Source organism: Rhododendron vialii, chromosome 11a (genome assembly GCF_030253575.1).
Source record: "Rhododendron vialii isolate Sample 1 chromosome 11a, ASM3025357v1".
In the NCBI taxonomy this organism is placed as follows: Eukaryota; Viridiplantae; Streptophyta; class Magnoliopsida; order Ericales; family Ericaceae; genus Rhododendron; species Rhododendron vialii.
In genome coordinates this window covers 3,503,062-3,522,772 of record NC_080567.1, presented here as the reverse complement: position 1 = coordinate 3,522,772, position 19,711 = coordinate 3,503,062, and the positions used below count along the sequence as shown (strand labels likewise).

General features: G+C 38.9%; 1 long non-coding RNA gene across 1 annotated transcript; it reads left to right on the top strand.

Moving 5' to 3' along the window:
- The first annotated feature begins 15,628 nt into the window (after window positions 1–15,628).
- LOC131308154 (uncharacterized) lies at window positions 15,629–18,804 on the top strand. The gene is made up of 2 exons (XR_009194346.1): window positions 15,629–15,968; window positions 18,550–18,804. It is a non-coding gene; the product is annotated as an uncharacterized LOC131308154 (long non-coding RNA).
- The last annotated feature ends 907 nt before the right edge of the window (window positions 18,805–19,711 follow it).

Below are 19,711 nucleotides of genomic sequence, written 5' to 3'. Positions count from 1 at the left end.
GAGTAAGAAATCCCTACCTCAAGGTTGTAAAGCTTCAAACATGAGATCAACGAACGAGCCCTGGCTTCCAAAGCTCCAAAATCCTCCAAAAACGGGTTCTAGTACAAACCGACGCAATATGAGCTCGAGGTTGCGTTCTAGAGATGAAATAGAGATGGATCCTTGAGGTTTTTGTGAGATGGAGTGGAGTTTTGAGAGAGAGAGAGAGAGAGAGAGAGAGAGAGAGAGAGAGAGAGATGAAATTAATCTCCTACAATACACACACCCACCTTATATACTCTTATATCTTTTTATCACACACCCACTCCTTCAATCTTCTATTCTCTCACTTCAATTCTCAATTTAAATATCCACCAAAATAAACATATTTTCTCAATTAGTCATTTAATAATCATTTCAAAAATTAAAAAAAATTCCAGGTCTCTACATCAACCTAATCTTTCTTTTCAGGACAAAATGCCGGACAATAGATTGCATGCATTCGTGTGCTTGAACATGAAGACTTTTGGGGAGCTAATTTTGTTTTAGTTACTTAAACATCTTGTAATGACTTTCTTTTGGCAAAGATGAGTTTGTAACTAATTGTTCTTGAATTCCTTTTGACTAAAAAGTTTGTAATATTATAAACAGGTTCGTACTTTTATATAAGTTGATTTGGGCCATGGTGCCAAGGTTGTAATCATCTAAACTTAGGGACTTATTTGTAAAGTTAAACAGTTGGGAACTCTTTTGGGTATTACTTATGATATGCGAGGATCATTTATTGAAAAATCTTATTTATTTATGTTGAAAATCGAGAGCGTGACATCTCACGAGTGAGGAATCGATCTCAGGGAGATTTTCAAATACCATGTTTCACGGGTGAAGAAAGGAAGCGGGGGCTGTGAGATCAATATTGCGGCCGACAGATGTATTTTCCTAGGATGCTATATTTCTGTCTGAAAGGTTATTTGGCTCTGAATTGTGTCCTCTACGTGACTAAAAGTACTCACCAAAAGTCCATGAGTTTACGAGAAGTCAATCAGCAATCACTGTATCCATTCATCATCGGAATGGTCCCCAAGGTGGGACTTGAAATAATCGTTAAGCCAAATTGGGGTGTCTATAGATTACTCTCATTTAATCATTGAATTGTGAAAACAAAAAAGGTTTGAGGGGTAAAAAAGTCTAGTTTGCCACCCAGATAAGCTAATCCTAGTGTGGGGGTGGGAGAACCTAACACCCTTGGAGGGGGATAAGCTCTCCTCCTCATCCTCCCTTCTCCCCTTTTCTTCTCTCGCCAACAAACACCTTTCTTCCTTCTCCCCCTCCATCCCTTATCCCTGCCTTATTCTCCCAAAAAAACAAGCCCCTAATGTATAAGGAGTGGGTAGTCCAATTAAAAGATTTGACAATTTTTGCTTATTTTTTCCAATTAAACCCTTTTAATGAGGATGGTTAATTGTTAATGTTTGGGTATTTACGTCATTTTGCTTGGACCAGCTTTTGGGACACTGTAGACACCTTCCCGAAGGGGCGTCGCCACACAGCTATCCTCTATACTTGTTTCCACTTTATAAACCAAAATTGTGAATATTTCAATGGCTTGGAACATCTCTACACGATCATGATTACAACTAAACAGAGTCGCCACTTAGTTTATTAAAACTAAGAAAACAAGTAGAGATTTAAAGTGCCAAAAGTATGATAAGGGGAAGGTGTTAGGCACCTCTCTTCACCCGGTCGCGAGACCGGCCCATAGTCATTCAACATACAAGTACTATTCACTTCATTTCATCCTACAAGTAAACTGATTATTATGCCTTTAAACAGTCAATAAGGTGAACCAAGATAGTAAAGAAATCACATACAGTAGCATCACGAAGTAAAAAAAACTGTTCCAACAGATGGATTCTTCGGCCAGCGAATAGATGTCGCGGCCGAAGAATCCCACTGGATCAATATATCGGCCGTGGGAATGGAGTCGCAGCTGGTGTTCTTCCTCACACCAGAATATGAATAATTATAGAAAAAGCTATGATTAATCGTAAAATAGAAAACTAAACCAAACCATAGGCCCCTGGACCTCACCACCTTGATCCCTCAGTGCTTGATTGCTTCGGATTGAGCATGATTGATTGAATTGAATCTCGAAACCCTAAGAACTAAGTTGGGTACTTCGGGGTTTGATCACTCAGATTGCGGTCGCTCACAGGTAGTTAGGGCCTTTGTAGAGAATATAGTGGGGATGATTTCTGTAGAGTTTCGAGGTTGATGATGGAAGAATTCGCATTAATTTTGGAACACTAAGGCCTCCTTATATAGGCAATTGGTGACTCACTCTGGCCAATCAAATGGCATGAATCAATAAGGAAGTATAGGGTTACAAGAACTCTACATGGAAGTGTTTTTTGTAGCCCAAAGTCTCACGATTTGGCTGCTAGGGTTTGAGCTCGGATCAAACGAAGACAGCACATTTCAGAATTCTAGGCAAAATGATTTGCCGACCACCAGAAGAATCTGGCAGCCGAGGAATGCATCTCGCGGGCGAGGAAACAATCTCTCTGGGAGATTTTCAAACACCATATTCCACGGGTGAAAGAAAGAAGTAACGGCCAGCACACCAATCTAGCGGCCAACAGATGGATTTTACTTGGAAACTGCATTTCTGTCTAAAAAGGCTATTTTGCTCTAGATTGGGTCCTTTAAGAGGCTAAAAGTACTCACAAAGTCCCTTGGATTTACAAGAAGTCAATCAACAATCACTTTATCTTGTTCATTGTAACGCCCCTCAATTTTGGTCAATAAAAATTTTCGTTAAATATTTGAATTTTATTTAAATTACTTATTTTCTCTTGAGTGGCTATAGAATTTCTTGTTTTCGTCGTAGTTAGATTTTTGGTGTAACAAACTCCGAGTTTTTTTCATTCAATAAAAATCTCGTTGTTATTCGAAATTTCTTAATTTCTCGATGATTTTCTTATTTGATTCCTAGTAGTTCGTATCACTGTATTCCTCGACTAGAAACCCTAATTACACTTTAGCCCCTCAAGAATCGCTTCTTGACTTATATGCCCTACTTAGCAAGCCTAGTTAGCTTCTAACCGGCTTGATGGAGTAACCAAACTAGGAAGTCACCTAGTTACTTAACCCTAACCGTAGATGGACCGTTTTGCCCATCTTGAACCTTTTGAACCCTAGACTAGAAATGGTTTAATTGTTTTCTTTTATTGTTTTAGTTTTATTCTTTATCCATTGGACGATAAATGTTAGGGGAATTATTATCCATTGGATAAAAGAAACCCATTTCTTTATATTAAAAGGATTTTGAAAGATTTAAACAAAGTACTATGATTGACATTTATAATTATTTTGAAAAGTACTTTTCAATTAATTTACTAATAAAAGTAGCCTAGTAACTATGGACCATTGGACAATAACCGTTAGGGTAATCTTTACCCATTGGACAAAAGCCTTTCCTTTATTTTATTTGGTAAGTACATATATATATATCACATGTGTATTTTCGAAAAGGACATGTAGTCTTTTCCAAAAACTTAGTTTAGTATTTAAAGTACCCGTACCTTATTATCCTTTGGATAATAACTGTTAGGGATTTTATTATCCATTGGGTAATAGGCTCATCTTCCAACTAAGTACTTATCCCATTAAAATAATATTTTGTTAAGATTCCCGGGAGTACAAAAGTACATTATTATATTAATTAAAGTACTTGTACCTTTTAATTGTTTATTGGGAGAATCTTGACCCTTTTAACCCTAGGGTACATTAGTACATATGTATATATGTATATAAGTACTTGGATGATGTAATTTGCCTTAGTACACTTGTACCCATTTATTTGTTTATTGAGAAAATCTTAGTCTTTTAAACTTCTTTGATCTTTAGTACAAAAAGTATCTATTATTTTATTTGTTGCCTTGCATTAGTAGTATATATATATATGTGTATATGTACCATGAGAGAGAGAGGGAGAGAGAGAGGCCGAAAGAGAGGGAGAGAGGAGAGAGGAGCCGAGAGGGAGAGAGAGGGAGAGAGAGAGGAGGAGAAAGAAGAAGGATTTGATGTGTGAGCCTTGACATTGATCTCCCATGTACTTCAAATCTTTGGTGGTTATTCTTCCTAGCCAAATCTTAATTCCATTGTCCTCCTTTGTACATCTTTCATTTGTTTAACACAAGAATCTTGTACCATTGTCTCCAAATCTTCCAACATATCTTCCAAAGATCAAATCCAAGGACCAAAGTAGCTATGCAAGCCTACCATTTAGCCATTGATCTTCCAACCAAGCCTTAACTTCACCCAACAAGCTTTCAATCAAGCTTGACATGTGAAGGAAATCAAAGATGTAGAGAGAGAGAGAGAGATTCGGTTGAGAGAGGGAGAGGAGGAGCCTTGGCCTATAAATAGAAGCTCACTCCAAGCTTAAACTCACACCTTCAAACCATTGCTCTTCCTTCTCTCTAGAAATTCTAAGAGTTCTTGCTTCCAAAGTTCTAGTTTTCTTGTGTTCTTGAATGTTCTTGAGAGAAACCACCAAACCACTTTCAAAACCACCTTTAGATCTTTTAAAAGTAGCTTAGTTAAGTTAGAAAGTTATTTCTAGGAAAAGAAAGTACAACTCTTTTCCTTTCAAAGCAAACCGACGCCGTTACGCCGTCGAAATCCAAAACCGACGACCGAATCTTCATAACCGACTACTACCGCCAAGAAGCACGGTAGGATTCCTTGTCCCCTAACTCTACGTATGTGTAGGATATCCTTAACTTCCATCCCAAGTAGTTATCTTTACCTACTTTCCCAAATATAGTCTTGTACCCAATTATAAGTTCGTTAGGAAGAAACTTTAATCATGTCATTTAAAGTAGATAATGTTATCTTTTGTTGAAAGTATATGAAATGCATGATGTTTGTTATGAAGTGATTCAAGCATGTCAAGTAGTTTTAAAATGGATGATCTTGTTAGATTGAATAGTATAATGAATGATATCGTATGTGAAAAGTCTCACCGCGGAGTCTATGCATGAGAAACGAGACACGAAAATCAAGAAAGTAGAAACATGACACCTAGGGTGTGGATAATGATGAGATGTGTTTTGAAACCGCAATGTGGCCGGACTTGGTAGCCCATTGTGTGTATGGAAACCCGCGATGTGGCCGGACGTGGTAGCCCATCGTGTGGATTGTGAAAACCGCAACGTGGCCGGACTTGGTAGCCCGTTGTGTGTATGAAAACTCGTAATGTGGCCGGACTTGGTAGCCCATTGCGTGGATTGTGAAAACCACAATGTGGCCGGACTTGGTAGCCCATTGTGAAGATTGCCAATGCGGTCGGACGTGGTAGCCTCATTGGTAATATGGCTTGGTCATCCGCGGAGAGGAGCCAATGCAAGTTTTGTGTGCCAATGGGAACCCGGGACGGCGGAACCATTGTGAGGATACTCGAGAGTCCGGAACGGCGGAACCGAGGTTGGGTGTGTAGCTTGGTTATCCGCGGTACGGAGCCAATGCAAATGTTTTGTGTTAAACAAATGATTTTTGAAAGATTGTTTTGTAAATGAAAATGTTGACACGGTCTACGATGAGTTGCGTAGGAGAAACTCGAAGAATCTTGGACACCAACGATAGTTATATAGCGATTGCGGATGTGTTATTAATGTTATCTTTTGTAGCTGTGTATACACATATCATGTGGAAATCGATGTGATGTTATAACCTGTTGTTTGTTAGTTATGGGTTAGCGGGTATAGGATTTTTCTATTGAGCTTTCGTAGCTCACGGTGTTGCCTTTTTGGTGACCCTGACATATTATATCGGTGGCGACGCTGGTATAATGTGTCAGACTTTGTAGATGAACAGGGTGAACTTTACACCTTGGAGGCATTTGGAGCTGAAGAGCTGGCTCAGATGGAGGAGCAGGCGGAGCTATAGTTAGGAACCTTAGTTCCCTTCCGTTTGTAATAAAAGTACTCCTTTTAAGTTTCTGTTGTAATAAAGAGCTTGACTCAGTTTATTTTCAATAAAATTACTTATTTAACATACCCAAAATTCGGGGCGTTACATTCATCATCGGGATGGTCCCTAAGGTGGGACTTGAAATACTTGTTAGGCCAAATTGGGGTGTTTACAGATGCCCCTCTTTGATTGAGCTTGGATAGGCCACGAGGCGTATTAAGTAAAAGTCAAAGCGGTAAAGTAACTCAATTTCGTCAAACAACTACTCAAGGGTTTTCAAAAATATTTTTAGCTATGGTCGAGCTGGGTGGCTGCGTACGTATTCTACAAGGGAAATTTAAACTAATTGTAGTTTAGGGCAAAATAAGAAGTGTGAAGGTTTTGGTAAAGAAAATGTACCTTCGGGCTTAAAAAACCATAGTGCAATGTACCTAAGCTATGCCAAGGTTTTTGCAGAGGGTAGTTGATAGAGCGCAGAGCTACCGGGGAAATATTTGCGGAATATCCTCAATATTTTGGGATAGGTCAATACACAGTGGGTTAGTTGATTGCTTTTCAAGACCATCCTTACTTTGACTAAGGGAAGTTCGATTGGGTGGCTTATCCTTGCGAATGAGTTTGATAGAATTGATGTAATTGGGGTGGAATTCAAACCATCTTCTGGATATGGCCGAACGCTAGTTTTGTGAGATGTTGGCACGGAGCCAGTGATTGAAGCTTGGAGCTTATTTTGATAGAAACTGAACCGCAGAGCTAGTTGTAGTCAGAGGGCAAAGAGCCAAGGGTCAGAGCATGGAGCTTGACATAGACCAAAGTGCGGAGCTGGTAATCAGAACCAATGATCTAGGCGCAGGGCCGATCAATTAATGGGAACCGAAGCGTGGAGCTGGTTGACAAGGCATGTATTTAATGATAAGAACAGAAGCACGGAGTTGGATAATAGGAGCCAAAGCACGAAGCTGGCTGTGAAACTAAGGATCGAGGTATGGAGCCGATCAATGAACCGAAGCGCGGAGCTGGTTGCAAAACTGTGGATCAAGGCACATAGCCGATTAATAAATCGAAGCGCGGAGCTGGCTGTACGCAGGAATGACCTATTTCATGAAAGAGATGCAGAATACGATGTGTATATGATGATGACAATATGCAATTAGATGAATCTTAGATGTGAGTGCTTATGTGCATGGGTCCATGTGTGTGTACAAGCGTAAAGCTTCTTTCAAGTTTTGGACTTGAGCATTCAGAGCGCGGAGTTCAAGCAATTCGGCGCACGGGGCCCCAGCATTCAAAGTATAGGCTTTGAGCATCCAGTACACCGTGGTTGGGCATTAAGGGCGCAGAGTCCGAGCATTTAAAGTATGAAACTTTAAGCATTCAAGCGCGGAGTTTGAGCATCCAGTACACAATGGTTAGGCATTCGAAGAGTAGAGCTTCGAGCATTCAAAGCATGGAACTTTGAGCATTTAAGCACGAGGCTTGAGAAAATGAGCGCGAGGTTTAAAGCACGTGATTTTGTTGCAACATGGGGCTGTTACAACTATCGTACTTCCGGAGTATAATAATTGGGGCGCGGAGTTTGAATTTGAGGTACCAAGGATCCTTGGGTTTTGTGAGCAAGAGCTTGGAGTTCATAATCCTCAAGGATCGAGAGATGGACATTTGTGAATTTGCTGCTTCAAATAGAGCTCAAAAGACCCAGAGCAGGGTCAACACTGATGCTTGAGATTTCTCATGCTCGGGGATGCCCCCAAGGCTATTCTAATCATCCTCTGCCATTGGTTGCCACATTCTTTGTCTTGAACACGAATCGTGACTCGCCTCCACATTCTCAAGTAGTGCAGCTATTGCTTCTGCGGGAAATAGATCCGATGGTCAGCAAATCGATTTAGCGGCCAAGGGATCGAAGGACCGGCCGTGGGAACATCAAAAGTCAGAAAATCAATTTAAGTTAGGTTTAATCGATTTGGCGGCCCATTCTTTCATTTCTTCCTCCTTCCTCTTTGTTCGATTATCTTCTCCTCCTCTCCCCCTTCGACCATCGTCATGCGCCACCGTCCCCTCCATATCCACCGTCATCCCCTTTCTCTCTCTTTTCTTCCTCTTTCTTCACTTTTCTTGCTCTTCTTTCTTAGCACTATGGCCACACCACCTTCATTCAAAACCACCACCACCATGCCACCCTCTGTTACCACTATGCCACCTACCGCCACCATCCACCGTCCTTTGCAAGTTCCTCTTTACTTCATCCATGCGGATACGATCACCCCTCTGATTCTTCTTCAGATGAGGAGGCAAGTCTTAGGGACTAGGAGCTGGGTCCGTTTGATCTTGATTCATACATTTTTTCCTTTGTGCATGTTAGGCCTTGGTGCTTTCCTATAGTACCACGCTCCCGTTGGTGGCTCGGAGACCGAGGTGGTTCGTTGTGAGCCTGAGCAACACTTGAGCATCCTTAATATTTCGGTAAGTTTTGTAAATCCCCTAGACAACAAAAGTTTCACCATTTAGTTTATAATTCAAATTGCCTAAATGCACATTCAATATGAAATTTCATCCACGGGCTGAAATTCTTTCAATCTTCAACTAGGGGCAGTAATGAGATCATCCACGGTAGGGTCAGAATTGTTTTGAGAAGGTTTGAATAAATATGCCCCTTGTTTAGGCAATACATGCTTTTTAGATGTCAGCTTATCTTGATGCCCCTAGCTTTTCATTACATTCATTTAAGCAATCATGAGATTAACTCCGTTTTTCTTCTGTGGCATTTTACAGCAGAACAATAGGTTGGAGACTCATGGCGGAGGCGAGGGAGTACACAAAAGGTACTTGACATTGCCAGAGCAGGCTCGGGAGCTAGTGCGGACAGCTGGTTTTGATGCTTTTGCCCGGCGTCTCAATCTACCAAAGGTTGACTAGTTTTTGATGACCTCGCTGGTGAAGAGGTGGTGGGACACCGCCAACACCTTCTACTTCCCCTCTGCCAGCGTGATGACGATCATGCCGGGTGACTTTTCTTTGCTTACCAGCCTTCAAGTAGGCGGGGCTCCCCTCCGGATTGACCCTCAGCTTTGGAGACGAGAGGGAGCTTTGGAGTGGTTCTTAGGTAAGATGCCTCATGTAGGCTCCCTGATTGAAATTCAAGAGTCGCCACCCAGATTTTTGAGATGGATGATCCGAGAAACCGAGAGTTTGTTTTAGAGAAAAGTGATAAGGCTTCTAGTCTAGCAAAAACCTTGAAAGTCTTAGGTTCGGGAGCCAGGTTATGAGATGGGAAGGTTTTGTTGGAAAAAAAAAAAAGCAGCCCTCTCGCTTGATAAAAATCGGTCTCTACTAAGCATTTTAAAAGGGGGATTTAATATCGTTTGAAAAATTTTACTTTGAAAAACAAGTACAGGAAAAGGAACAAGTCAAATAAGTAGGAATAATCTAACCCGTAAATGTGATTGGTTGTGCACTAAACAGTATGAAAATGGATGAATGATATATACAAGAATGAAATAATAGTACAACTGAGAATCTGCTACTATAAAATAAGATGATGCGCGATGATGTAAATATACCGCACGGTATATATGTCACACGGTATTTCTACTACACATTCCAGATCAGTTTTAACTTGTAATCACAAAATGAACTTCAGGCCTTAAAGTGAATATGCAAGTATTTAAGATTTATGGAAAATGGTTGAGAAAACCCCTTGGCCCATTTTGTGTTGCAAGTATCATGTTAGAAATTATGTTGTGGCATTTAAAAGGTTAGTCAAAGCTCCATGATGACTTCTAACATGAAAACCTGTTCTGGTATGCACCTTTACACCTTCTAGACAATAACAACATTAAAGTGTCAGAGGATAAGTGACGAATAGTGTAACAGAAAGGGGTACGCAGTAGGACAATATACCGCACGATTTAACTATCATGTCGTGCAGCATACCAAGAATACTGTAGAGACTTGTATTTTCGGAAATTATTTCTAGATTTTATAAATGTGAGGTACTGAGGAAAATGTAAAAACAAATTGTTAAGTTTATACGAATTGGGGTGAATGTGTTAGGCTAGTTAATTGAGGGAATGCAAGTGTGATTTGTGTATATGCTAATATAAAAGGGGTGTGTGTGTAGATACCCGTATTTATTTTATCAAATGTTAATATTTTATAAATGCATGATTTTTTGAGAAAGAAAGTGAAATGATAGTGTTTATGTGATTTGGGGCTAGAGTGATAGAATTGGTTGTGAAAGGGTGCAAGTGGAATTTGTGGATTTGTGTATATATATAGGAGGGTGTGAGAGTATCACCCCCTCCACACACCCCCCCCCCCCTCTCTCTCTCTCTCTTTTTCTCACTGTATCTTTTTGTCTCTACAACGTCTCTCTTTCTCTTTCTGTCACTCTCATCCAAAATCTCACTCAAACACCTCAAAACCTTCACAAACTAACCTTCATTCTTCATTCTACGTGTGATTTTGGACTTGCTCTTCGTCGATTGGAGCTCGATGTGGTGTATTCCGGTCGAATCAAGGTTTTTGAAAAAGCTAGGGCTCGTATCTCGTGGATTTCATTCTCAAGACTCGAGGTAGGGATTCTACCACTCAATATATGTAAAAGAAGTGTTTTCTAGCCTTGAAATCGTGCCTATGGTTGTTGTTGTTGTTGTCGTCGTAGTTGAATCCTAAAAAATCTGCAAAAAAATCTGCTCATAACGTCACTGTATCGATACAACAAAAGCCCGTAACAATACCATAAGAAAACAGAAGCTTCAAAATCTTTTGATTTGATTGTTGTATAGATATGGCCATTTTGGTTCTATCGATACCAGGAGCTTATGGATAGTTTTTGCTGCTTTGTTCTAAACTTCATCGTTTTGACCCCCGATCACTTCTAACTTGTTCTAAGCACTTCCAAATCACCCCATAACATGATTAATCGAATCCCTTGAGTTCATGGATCTTTTTTGCATCTCTTGCCCTTGTTCGTAAAAATTTGATGTCGATTACCATATGAACTGCGATCGGATTGGAATGGCACCTTGTGAGAGTATGAAACGCTTGAACATTTATTGACACAATGAAACATTCGGGACCCATTGACGGGTGGGTGCCTGGCAGGGGGTATCGGGATCCCTTAATTGGCCCTATAGGAGAAAAAGCTCATATTGGTTACATTCAGGACCTATCGATAGGTATGGTGTCTGGCAGGGGGTATTGAAATCCCTTAATTGGCCCGACAGGAGCTTCGGCTCGTGACACGTACGATGGAAGGATTTTGGACACATGATAGATGGAAATGGTTCTAGTTGTTGTACTATGATCGTGTAGTGACTGTTTGAGTTTATTGATCTAAGATTATTGATTATCCTGTGGTCCTCCTTCATGTTCCTATCTTGAGATCATCCTAGCATTGCATTTGCATATAATGTTAGTGTAGAATTTCCTGCTGGGCCAGTGTAGCTCAAACCCTCCATCATTTTCAGGTACTAACTCAGGGCAGTAGCTATCATGACTAAATGCTTGGATGCAGACATATTTTGAAAGCTAACGATGAGAAGTTACTTGTCCATATTTGTAAATCTCTTTTGGAAGGTGTATTTGTAACTTTAAATTTGTAAATCTTTGATAATGACAAATTGTAATCCTTAACTCTTACTATACTATGTACTTATGTAAATTTAGGCCATTGGGCCGTTGATGTAATCTTTTGGAAACTAATGGATGTTGAGGTATAATCATAGAAATGGGAATGCTATATTATTTTGGGTATTGTACGGAATGTTGTGAGGTTTTATTTATGAAAATCATTTATAATTATGTTTAAAATCGAAGGCCTGACAACTTGGTATCAGAGCATAGGTTTAGAACAACTAGAGACCGTGGGGAGATGTTTCGTTTTTTGGGTTCAAAACATCGCAAATCTTTTTCTTTATTTGTGCATGCTTGTGTGACTAACATCCATATGACTATTTGGCACTACATTCTTAATATAGTAGAGTGGTATGGAGTTGTTATTAACCCTTGTTGGGGTGGCTGTGGTCATTGTAGACACCTTCCAAGCGGGGCATCGCCATACGGATTGATCATCGTTTGTTTGTTTGGTTGTTTGCTTTATAAACCAAGATCATGGATATTCCCATGGCTAGGAGCATCGCCACATGATAGTGGTTATCATCAAAACAGAGTCGCCACCTAGTTTATAAAACTAGGAAAAACAAGTAGATATTCTGGGTACGGGAGCCAAGAGTACAATAAGGGGAAGGTGTTAGGCACCTCTCTTTGCCCAGTCATAAGATCGACCCATAATCGTTCAACACATGATTAGTACTTGCTTTATTTAATTCTAAACACATAGTCTATTTATTAGCCTTTAAACAGTTAATAGTGAGCTAGAACGGTATTTATAAGCATGCAACAGAAAAGCTAAACTATTCCAAGAAAATAGATCCCTCGGCCGGTGAATGGATGTCACGGCCAAAGGATCCCACTGGATTGATGTATCGGTTGAGGGATTGATTCCCCACCCGATGTTCTTCCTCACGCCAGACTAAATGATTAACAAAAGATCAAAAAAATGCAATTATTATACAAAAACGTGAAAGAGATCAAACCATGGGCCCCTAGGCCTCACCACCTTGATTCCTCAGTTGCTTGATTGCTTCGGATTGAGAGTGATTGACTAATTTTGCTTCTCGAAACCCTAGGGTTACGGTTTGTACTTCGGGGGTTTGATCATCCAATTGTGGCTGCCTTCAGAGGGTTAGGACTTTTGTAAAGGGGATATGAAAAAGGATTTCTGCAGAATTTCAATCCTGATGGGAGGGAAAACGAGGAAATAGAGCCGCCTTATTTTGATCAATTAGTTGATTCTCTTTCTTGCAATCAAGTTGAAAATTTTCAAGTGATAAATTCTTGTGTATTGGAAGATGAAACAACAGAGCCACTTGTAACTAACGAAATAGTTGGTTCACTTAAAGTGCAACAGTCTTCTCAAGAGCATTCTAGTACACTTGAGATGTATTTTCATGATTTGACTACTATTGAGGAGTCATCGCCAATAATTGTGCAAAGTCCACTTGTTCTTGATGATCAAATATCCCCAGCCATAGATGTTGATGTCATCACTCCTATTGAGCATCCCCCATTGCAAAAGATAAGTTAGAACAAATTGATTTTCTTGGTGTTGATAATTTTAGGCCCTGTTCCAGAAACCTTCTTAAAAAATAAGCAGCTTATTTCACATTTTCAAACTCAAAAATAAAGTAAATGAAAAATAATTTTTCAATTTTTTTGTTTCATATAAAAGATCTCATCGAGATCTTCCAAACAATATCCATATTGCATATTTTTATATTTCAATAAGCTCATAATTTTTGAGCTTGAAATTGTCTTCTTAAAAAATAATGACTTTTTTTTTGGTTCCGGAACGGAGCCTTAATGTGGTTTACTATCCATTTTTCTTAAAATTCAACAACTTGAAAGTTAATTTGGTTGGGAATATACAATTGGTAGAATTTAAATTTCAAACGCGGCTAAGGCAATTAAGATATTCTAAGTATTTGGTTTTGTGGCTGATAAGTGCTGAAATATCCATATTTTGGCCCTCCAAACTACACTTGTTAGTTATTTATATTTGTTACTTGATATTTATTTTGCTTTTATTTTATATATAGGTTGCTTGAGCTCATTGTTCATGATTTGGGATAAAAACAAGATTTAAAGGAAGCTTGGGATTATAGTGCATAATGTTCTAAAGTTGAATTGTTAGTCTACAATCACACAAAGTCCAAAGGGCTTTTTATGTAATTAAAGCATCAAACCCTATCTATTTAAGCAAATTTGTCTACTGACTTCGACAGTCAGTATGGCGGAGAACGGGGTTTCGGAATTGGAGGCCATCAGAGGCTGCGAAGACAACTTTCCGATGTCCGGCTAATTCATTTTCTAGGGCGTAGATGAAGCTCGAACTCCTAGTAATAATGTTTATATTTTGATTTAGTGTTTTATTATTCGAATCGTGATTGTAAGATGTAAGGATTTATTTGCAATATTAATTTTTCCAATCACATCTTGTGTATGAATTCCTAGGTTTTTATGCACATTCATACAACGGTTCTTAATTAGTTTGTGATAACTGAGTAAGATGAGTTATGCTCCGTAAGACGCGCCGTGCTAATAGACGATCCGTGCCATAGAGATGGATCGTACTAGTAAGACGGTTCGTGCTAGGCAGCGATACCCCATGCTGTTCGGTGATTCATAGAAATCTTTTGGCGATACTGTGAGGGCCTGCGAACCCTAACGATATCTGGATTGATTCGGATAATAGACCTTTATCATCGTATAGAAATTGTTACAACGGGTCTAGTGGATTCGAAACCCTAGATACTTTCTCTCATAAACTCTCTCTTACTTTTTATTGCTTATTTTTATTCAGGTTTAAATATTTTAGAAATCAACAATCAAATCTTTTTCTGAATTAAGTTAGAAATTAATTAGAACAATTGCAATTTAGTCTTCGTAATCTATGAGGACGATACTCGGAATACTTGCTGCTATCTTTTAGGTAGTAGTAACTATTTTGTTTTATTAATTATTTTTGATACGAAAACGAAGCGATCAGTGGCATGGTCGCGTACAATTTTTAACGGAGTGCTTGAAGTGGGGTGAGATGTTGATTTTGATTGCTTTTCGTAGTGTGATGAATGGTTGGATTTCACGTGATGGGAGTGAATGTCATTAACTTTTTGTATAGTCCCCCCCCCCCCCCCTTCCCTTGGATTAGCTACTTTTATTTTATTTTATTTTATTTGTGAGGACTAACATTGCAAAATGCTTTGTTCAAGTTGGAGGGTCTTCTTCCCGCAATATTATTTCTTGTAAAGTTCTCCGTTGCGAGGTGATACCTTTCCCTTCTCTTTCTTTTATGTCCTATTTTTGTTCTTGCATTCAATGAGAACATCGAATGGTTCAAGTTGGGGGGAGGAATTACTTTGGTAGTTTATTTTTTTTATTTTTTTTCTTAGACTACTAAAATTCTAAAAAAAATGAAAAATTTTAATTTTTTTTAAAAATATTGGGACTCTTTTTGCATGCGATTTGGCACTTGTTGTGATTACTTGTTGGATAATTGAGTTGAGGTGTGTTGCCTACCATAATGATATTTATTTTTGGCTTGGTAGTTCTACTTGCTAGCTTGTCGTAAGAAGTTGATCATGACACTCTTGTATAGCTCTATTGCACGTCACGTTTATTTGAGCCTTAACCACTTGTGAGTTGTGACTTCACCAATCTTGATGGCTAGATTAGTGGAGACTTATGCCCTAGTGAGCTTTTGGGCCCTATCTTTTATTGGAGTGATGTCAGTTTAACTCTTAGTTTGTCATGGAAAGAGTCTATTTGTTGTGGTCTCATTATTTTTGATTGTTGAGTGTTGGAACTTGAATGCATAACAATATCTCTTGGATTTTGGTTAGTCACATGGATGTTACACCCCTGGGAGAGGATTATAGGCATTTTCTTGATACTCGAGCCTGTTCGTTCCTTTGTTTTTCCATTTATTCCTTGCGAGCCACTTTGAGCCTTATATATTTATGTAGAGACCCATAATTATTTTCTCAAATTTTAAATGTTTAATATGTATTTGGATTATCAAAATGTGTATAACAATGTGGATATGAGTTGGGTCAATGTGAGATGACTTGTAAGTTGTGGGAGTTGAGGTGATACAATAGGAGTGAAAGGGTGAAAGTGTTATTTGTGCTATATAAGTCAAAAAAAAAAGGGGAGCAGGAGATTATTTTTTTCTCTTTTCCTTTCCTTTCTTTTCTTCTTCTCCGGCGTCTCTCTCGGCTCTGACCTCTCACCTTCTCTCTTCGATTTCATCGACCACGAGTGAGACTTTTGAAAAATCCCAAGTACTAAAGTTGTTCTACGCGACGAGAGCTTCCTATCCATCGAAGAAAATTCACGATCGGAGCACTTCGAAGTTTCCTCCATGTTCGGGCTTGCTTCTAACCTTCGAGGTAAGGATCTCCTACCTTTCTTTACATGTTTAAGTGTTAGTTGGATGTACAAGAATCAAGTTTGTTCATCTATTTTGAGTCTTGAATAAATCTTGTATGCTGAAAATTTCGTGGGTTCTGCTAATCTGTCTTTTTGGAGCCTTTCTGCTAGGGATTAATTTTTGGTGCCTTCATAACAGTTAAAGTACGTTTCAATACGAAGATTTCGGTACTAAGATCATGAAAAACCGATAATCACACAATTAGTTATGAATTTTTGAATACCGGCTGTTCCCTGGATGTGCGAATCTGTGCGTGGCTGTCTTCTTTTAATTTTCTGGGCATGATGAACAATTGGTGGCTTTGGGTCTTTTACAGGAGCTACATATTTAAGTTAAGAAGGGATTGGCGTTGGAATCAAGTGATTCGGTTAAGTATACAATTTTTGGTGAATTTCTAACGTAGGGTTGGTCGACTAGGGCGAAAATGGTTGCGAATTTGTATTTCTTTGATTGTTGGGTTAATCTCCTCTTGTTTCTGAACCTGGGATTTTTACTGAGTGTAGGGCTTGTAGTGGTGCGACTTTTGGCGTTGGTTTCAATATTTTTGGGTTTAAGTTGGAAGAGTTATGATTTTTCAATCAATTTTACTTATTGCCGCGTAGAATCTGACAGCACCTGTGGACTTTGGTAAAATGGCCATAACTCCTAGCTCGGGACTCGAAATGACACACCGTTTGTTTTGTTAGAAACTAGACACATAGAGCTTTCCAACGATACATCCCATGCATCATGGGTATGTCCGAGCGATAACATATTTGCATCCAAAGTTGACCTAAATTCTGCCTTTGCACCAGTTTTTACTGTTATGTTGAAGCTATAATCGCAAGGCCGTAGTTAGGTTACCCGAACTTTGTTTTTGATGTATGACCTATGGATTCAAAGAAGAAAAAGTCTACTTTTCAATGGTTTAAGTGTCGCCCTGGAATTCATGTTTAATTGGATATGGTCAAATGTAAATGATTAATTTCGCCAATTTGATATGTAGGGATTTCTTACTTGTTCTATACGTTGATGAGTTGAATTTGTACCTAAAATCTCATGTTTGATTGTTGTTTTGAAGTGTATTGTTGGCCCTTGAAATCTATGTATCGCGTTGAAATTTCCAGCTGCTACCCGTAGTCCGTTTTTGGTACTACCCGTAGCCACTGATCAGAAACTGAACATTTGTCCTGCTACCCGTAGTCCATTTTTGGTACTACCCATAGCCATTGCAGATTTTTGTAAAAACTCTTGTCCTCATATTCTAATGTCGTGGTTTGTTTCCATAAGTGATCGTATGTATCTTTATGAGTTCAAGGACGTTAACTTACACTTAACGGGATGTATGACGATAGCTTGATGTATACGATTGCCGACTGCCGAAAAGAGAACTAAAGCCACTCTATGTGAGGTACATGATTGAAACGGAGCACACGAACACCGAATGCCAGTTGTGAACCTCGTGACTTGGTGAGGTAACAGTAATCAACGACATGAGTAATGAAACGGTTTAAGGAAACTTGAACGGGCCCGTCAATTGGCGTGGTGACCGGCAGGGGATGAACGGGGTCCTAAATACCCGGAATGAACGGGTCCACCTATTGGTGCGATGACCGGCAGGGAATGAATGGGTCCACCTATTGGTGTGATGACCGGTAGTAGGTGAACGGGTCCACCTATTGGTGCGATGACCGGCAGGGGACGAACGGGGTCCCAAATACCCGGAATGTGCACTTGGAACAAAAGACGTTTACTATGACGCACGGGGTCCTTAATACCCGGAAATAAAATCGAAACGTGTGACATGGTGAAAATGGAGAATCTTGTTATTATTTATTATCATACTAAGATTGAAAATGTCAGTTTGAGTTGTTAACTTTGATCGTTTAATGTGTTAATACATGTTTTCTTTTATTTTTCCCTTTAGACCTCCAATCACTGTGACTTGTTCTCCTGATGTGTGATGGGCATCTTGTTCTGTGTGAATATATAATTGGTACCTCGTGGTGTGATGCATTGTTAGAGTTTCATATATGGTATTTGTTCGTCAGACTTATAAGGGAAATCTTTGTGTGGAGGAGTTTTGCTAGATGTTGAGATTTGAAGTTTGATTTGGGATTGACGGAAGAGTTTCCTTGTTGAGGTGCGATATTGTTCAACTTGTCATTGCTTAGCTTATGTTCTAGCTCTACATGCCTAGTGTGTATATTTTTGGTGAGAGGTTGGTTAGTTGTGTGAGAAAAGAAAGTAAAACATTTTGTTAAAGAACTCAGACTAATCTTTAGGTCATTAAAATGGAAATGAAAAAGCAGGGATTGGGTTGGGTAATGCCGTAGCGGTAAGCTGAGATATTTAAGAATATTGGCGTGTGGTTGAGAGTGTTGGTGTTTGAGAAATGGAGTTAAATATTTTCCAGCATGAGTATGACATTTTGAGCTTCACTTTTGACAAAACACGTATGCTTTTGGAAAATGTTTTCCCTTGTGATCTGTCTTCGCTTCTGCATGTAATTTAGGTATGGATATCTCTACGAGCTAGTGTAGCTCACCCTATCCTTTCAGGTACTCGCCATGGCACTTAGCTTGGATTGCATGGAGTGCACATTGAGACGTCTCTTGAGAGCTTCATTGGTATCATAAAGGAAGTGTTTATCATCTAGTCTAATTCATGTTGTGTACTTTACTCGAAATGGAAAGTTGTACTTTTTGATTAGAATATATGTAAAGCTATGTGTGAATTCCTCTCCTTGATCATTATGGAACTCATTTAATTGTAAACGTTTGGGAGACTTTATGTAAAAAAAAATTTAGAGAGAAGAAGAAGAGACTTTGATTCTTTATTTGGATTGGCATGACAGTTAAGGGTAAATATAGTTTGAGAGGAAGACTTTTGCTGTGGAAAATATATTATTATTTTAGTTGAAAATCGAGGGCGTGACAATTTAGTCTTTTCTTGATTAGCTCCACCTTCCATATTGTTTTGGAGAAATGCAAAAGTATAAAGGTGTAATTTTTGGATAGATTGTGAACTTTTGTGCTTGAATTGGTGGTGCCCTTTAAAAAGAGAAAAGAAAACAAAATAGAAAAAAAAACAAAAGAAAGAGAAAAATAAAAGGGGCACCGATAAAGATGAAAAGGGGAATCGTGCTTTATTGTTGAAAAATGTTAAAAGGTTAGAAAGAGAGGTAAGGTGGAGTTGAAAAGAGTGGAAAAAAATGGGCACGCATTGTTAAATTAGCCCCAAATTGTTTGCCTATTCTCAGACACGTGATGTTTTGTCCTAGCCTTTACACACTTTCAATTACCCAATGTTACAACCAAAATTAAAGTCCTATTTGATCCTTGGGGTGATGGGAAGTGGATTGAAGGATGTGAGATAGAGTTCCAATGCTTTGTAGTTTGTTCTTGAGATTATGTGACCACTATATAAAGCATTCTTTTCGTGTCATAGTGTGCGAGTGTTTTGATTTCATTTATATAACTTCTAACCGCACACTTGAAAGTTCATATTATGCACCTTGTTTCGAGTGATTTTAGTTGTGAGTGCATGACACTGTGAGGATTGAAGTCGAGTGTAACAACTCCGATTTTTCGTTCAATAAAAATCTCGTTGTTATTTGAAATTTCTTAATTTCTCTTAATTGCTCGTTGATTTTCTATTTGATTCCTTGTGGTTTATATTTAAGCAATCGAACGCCTTATTATCGTAATCCTCGTCTAGTAA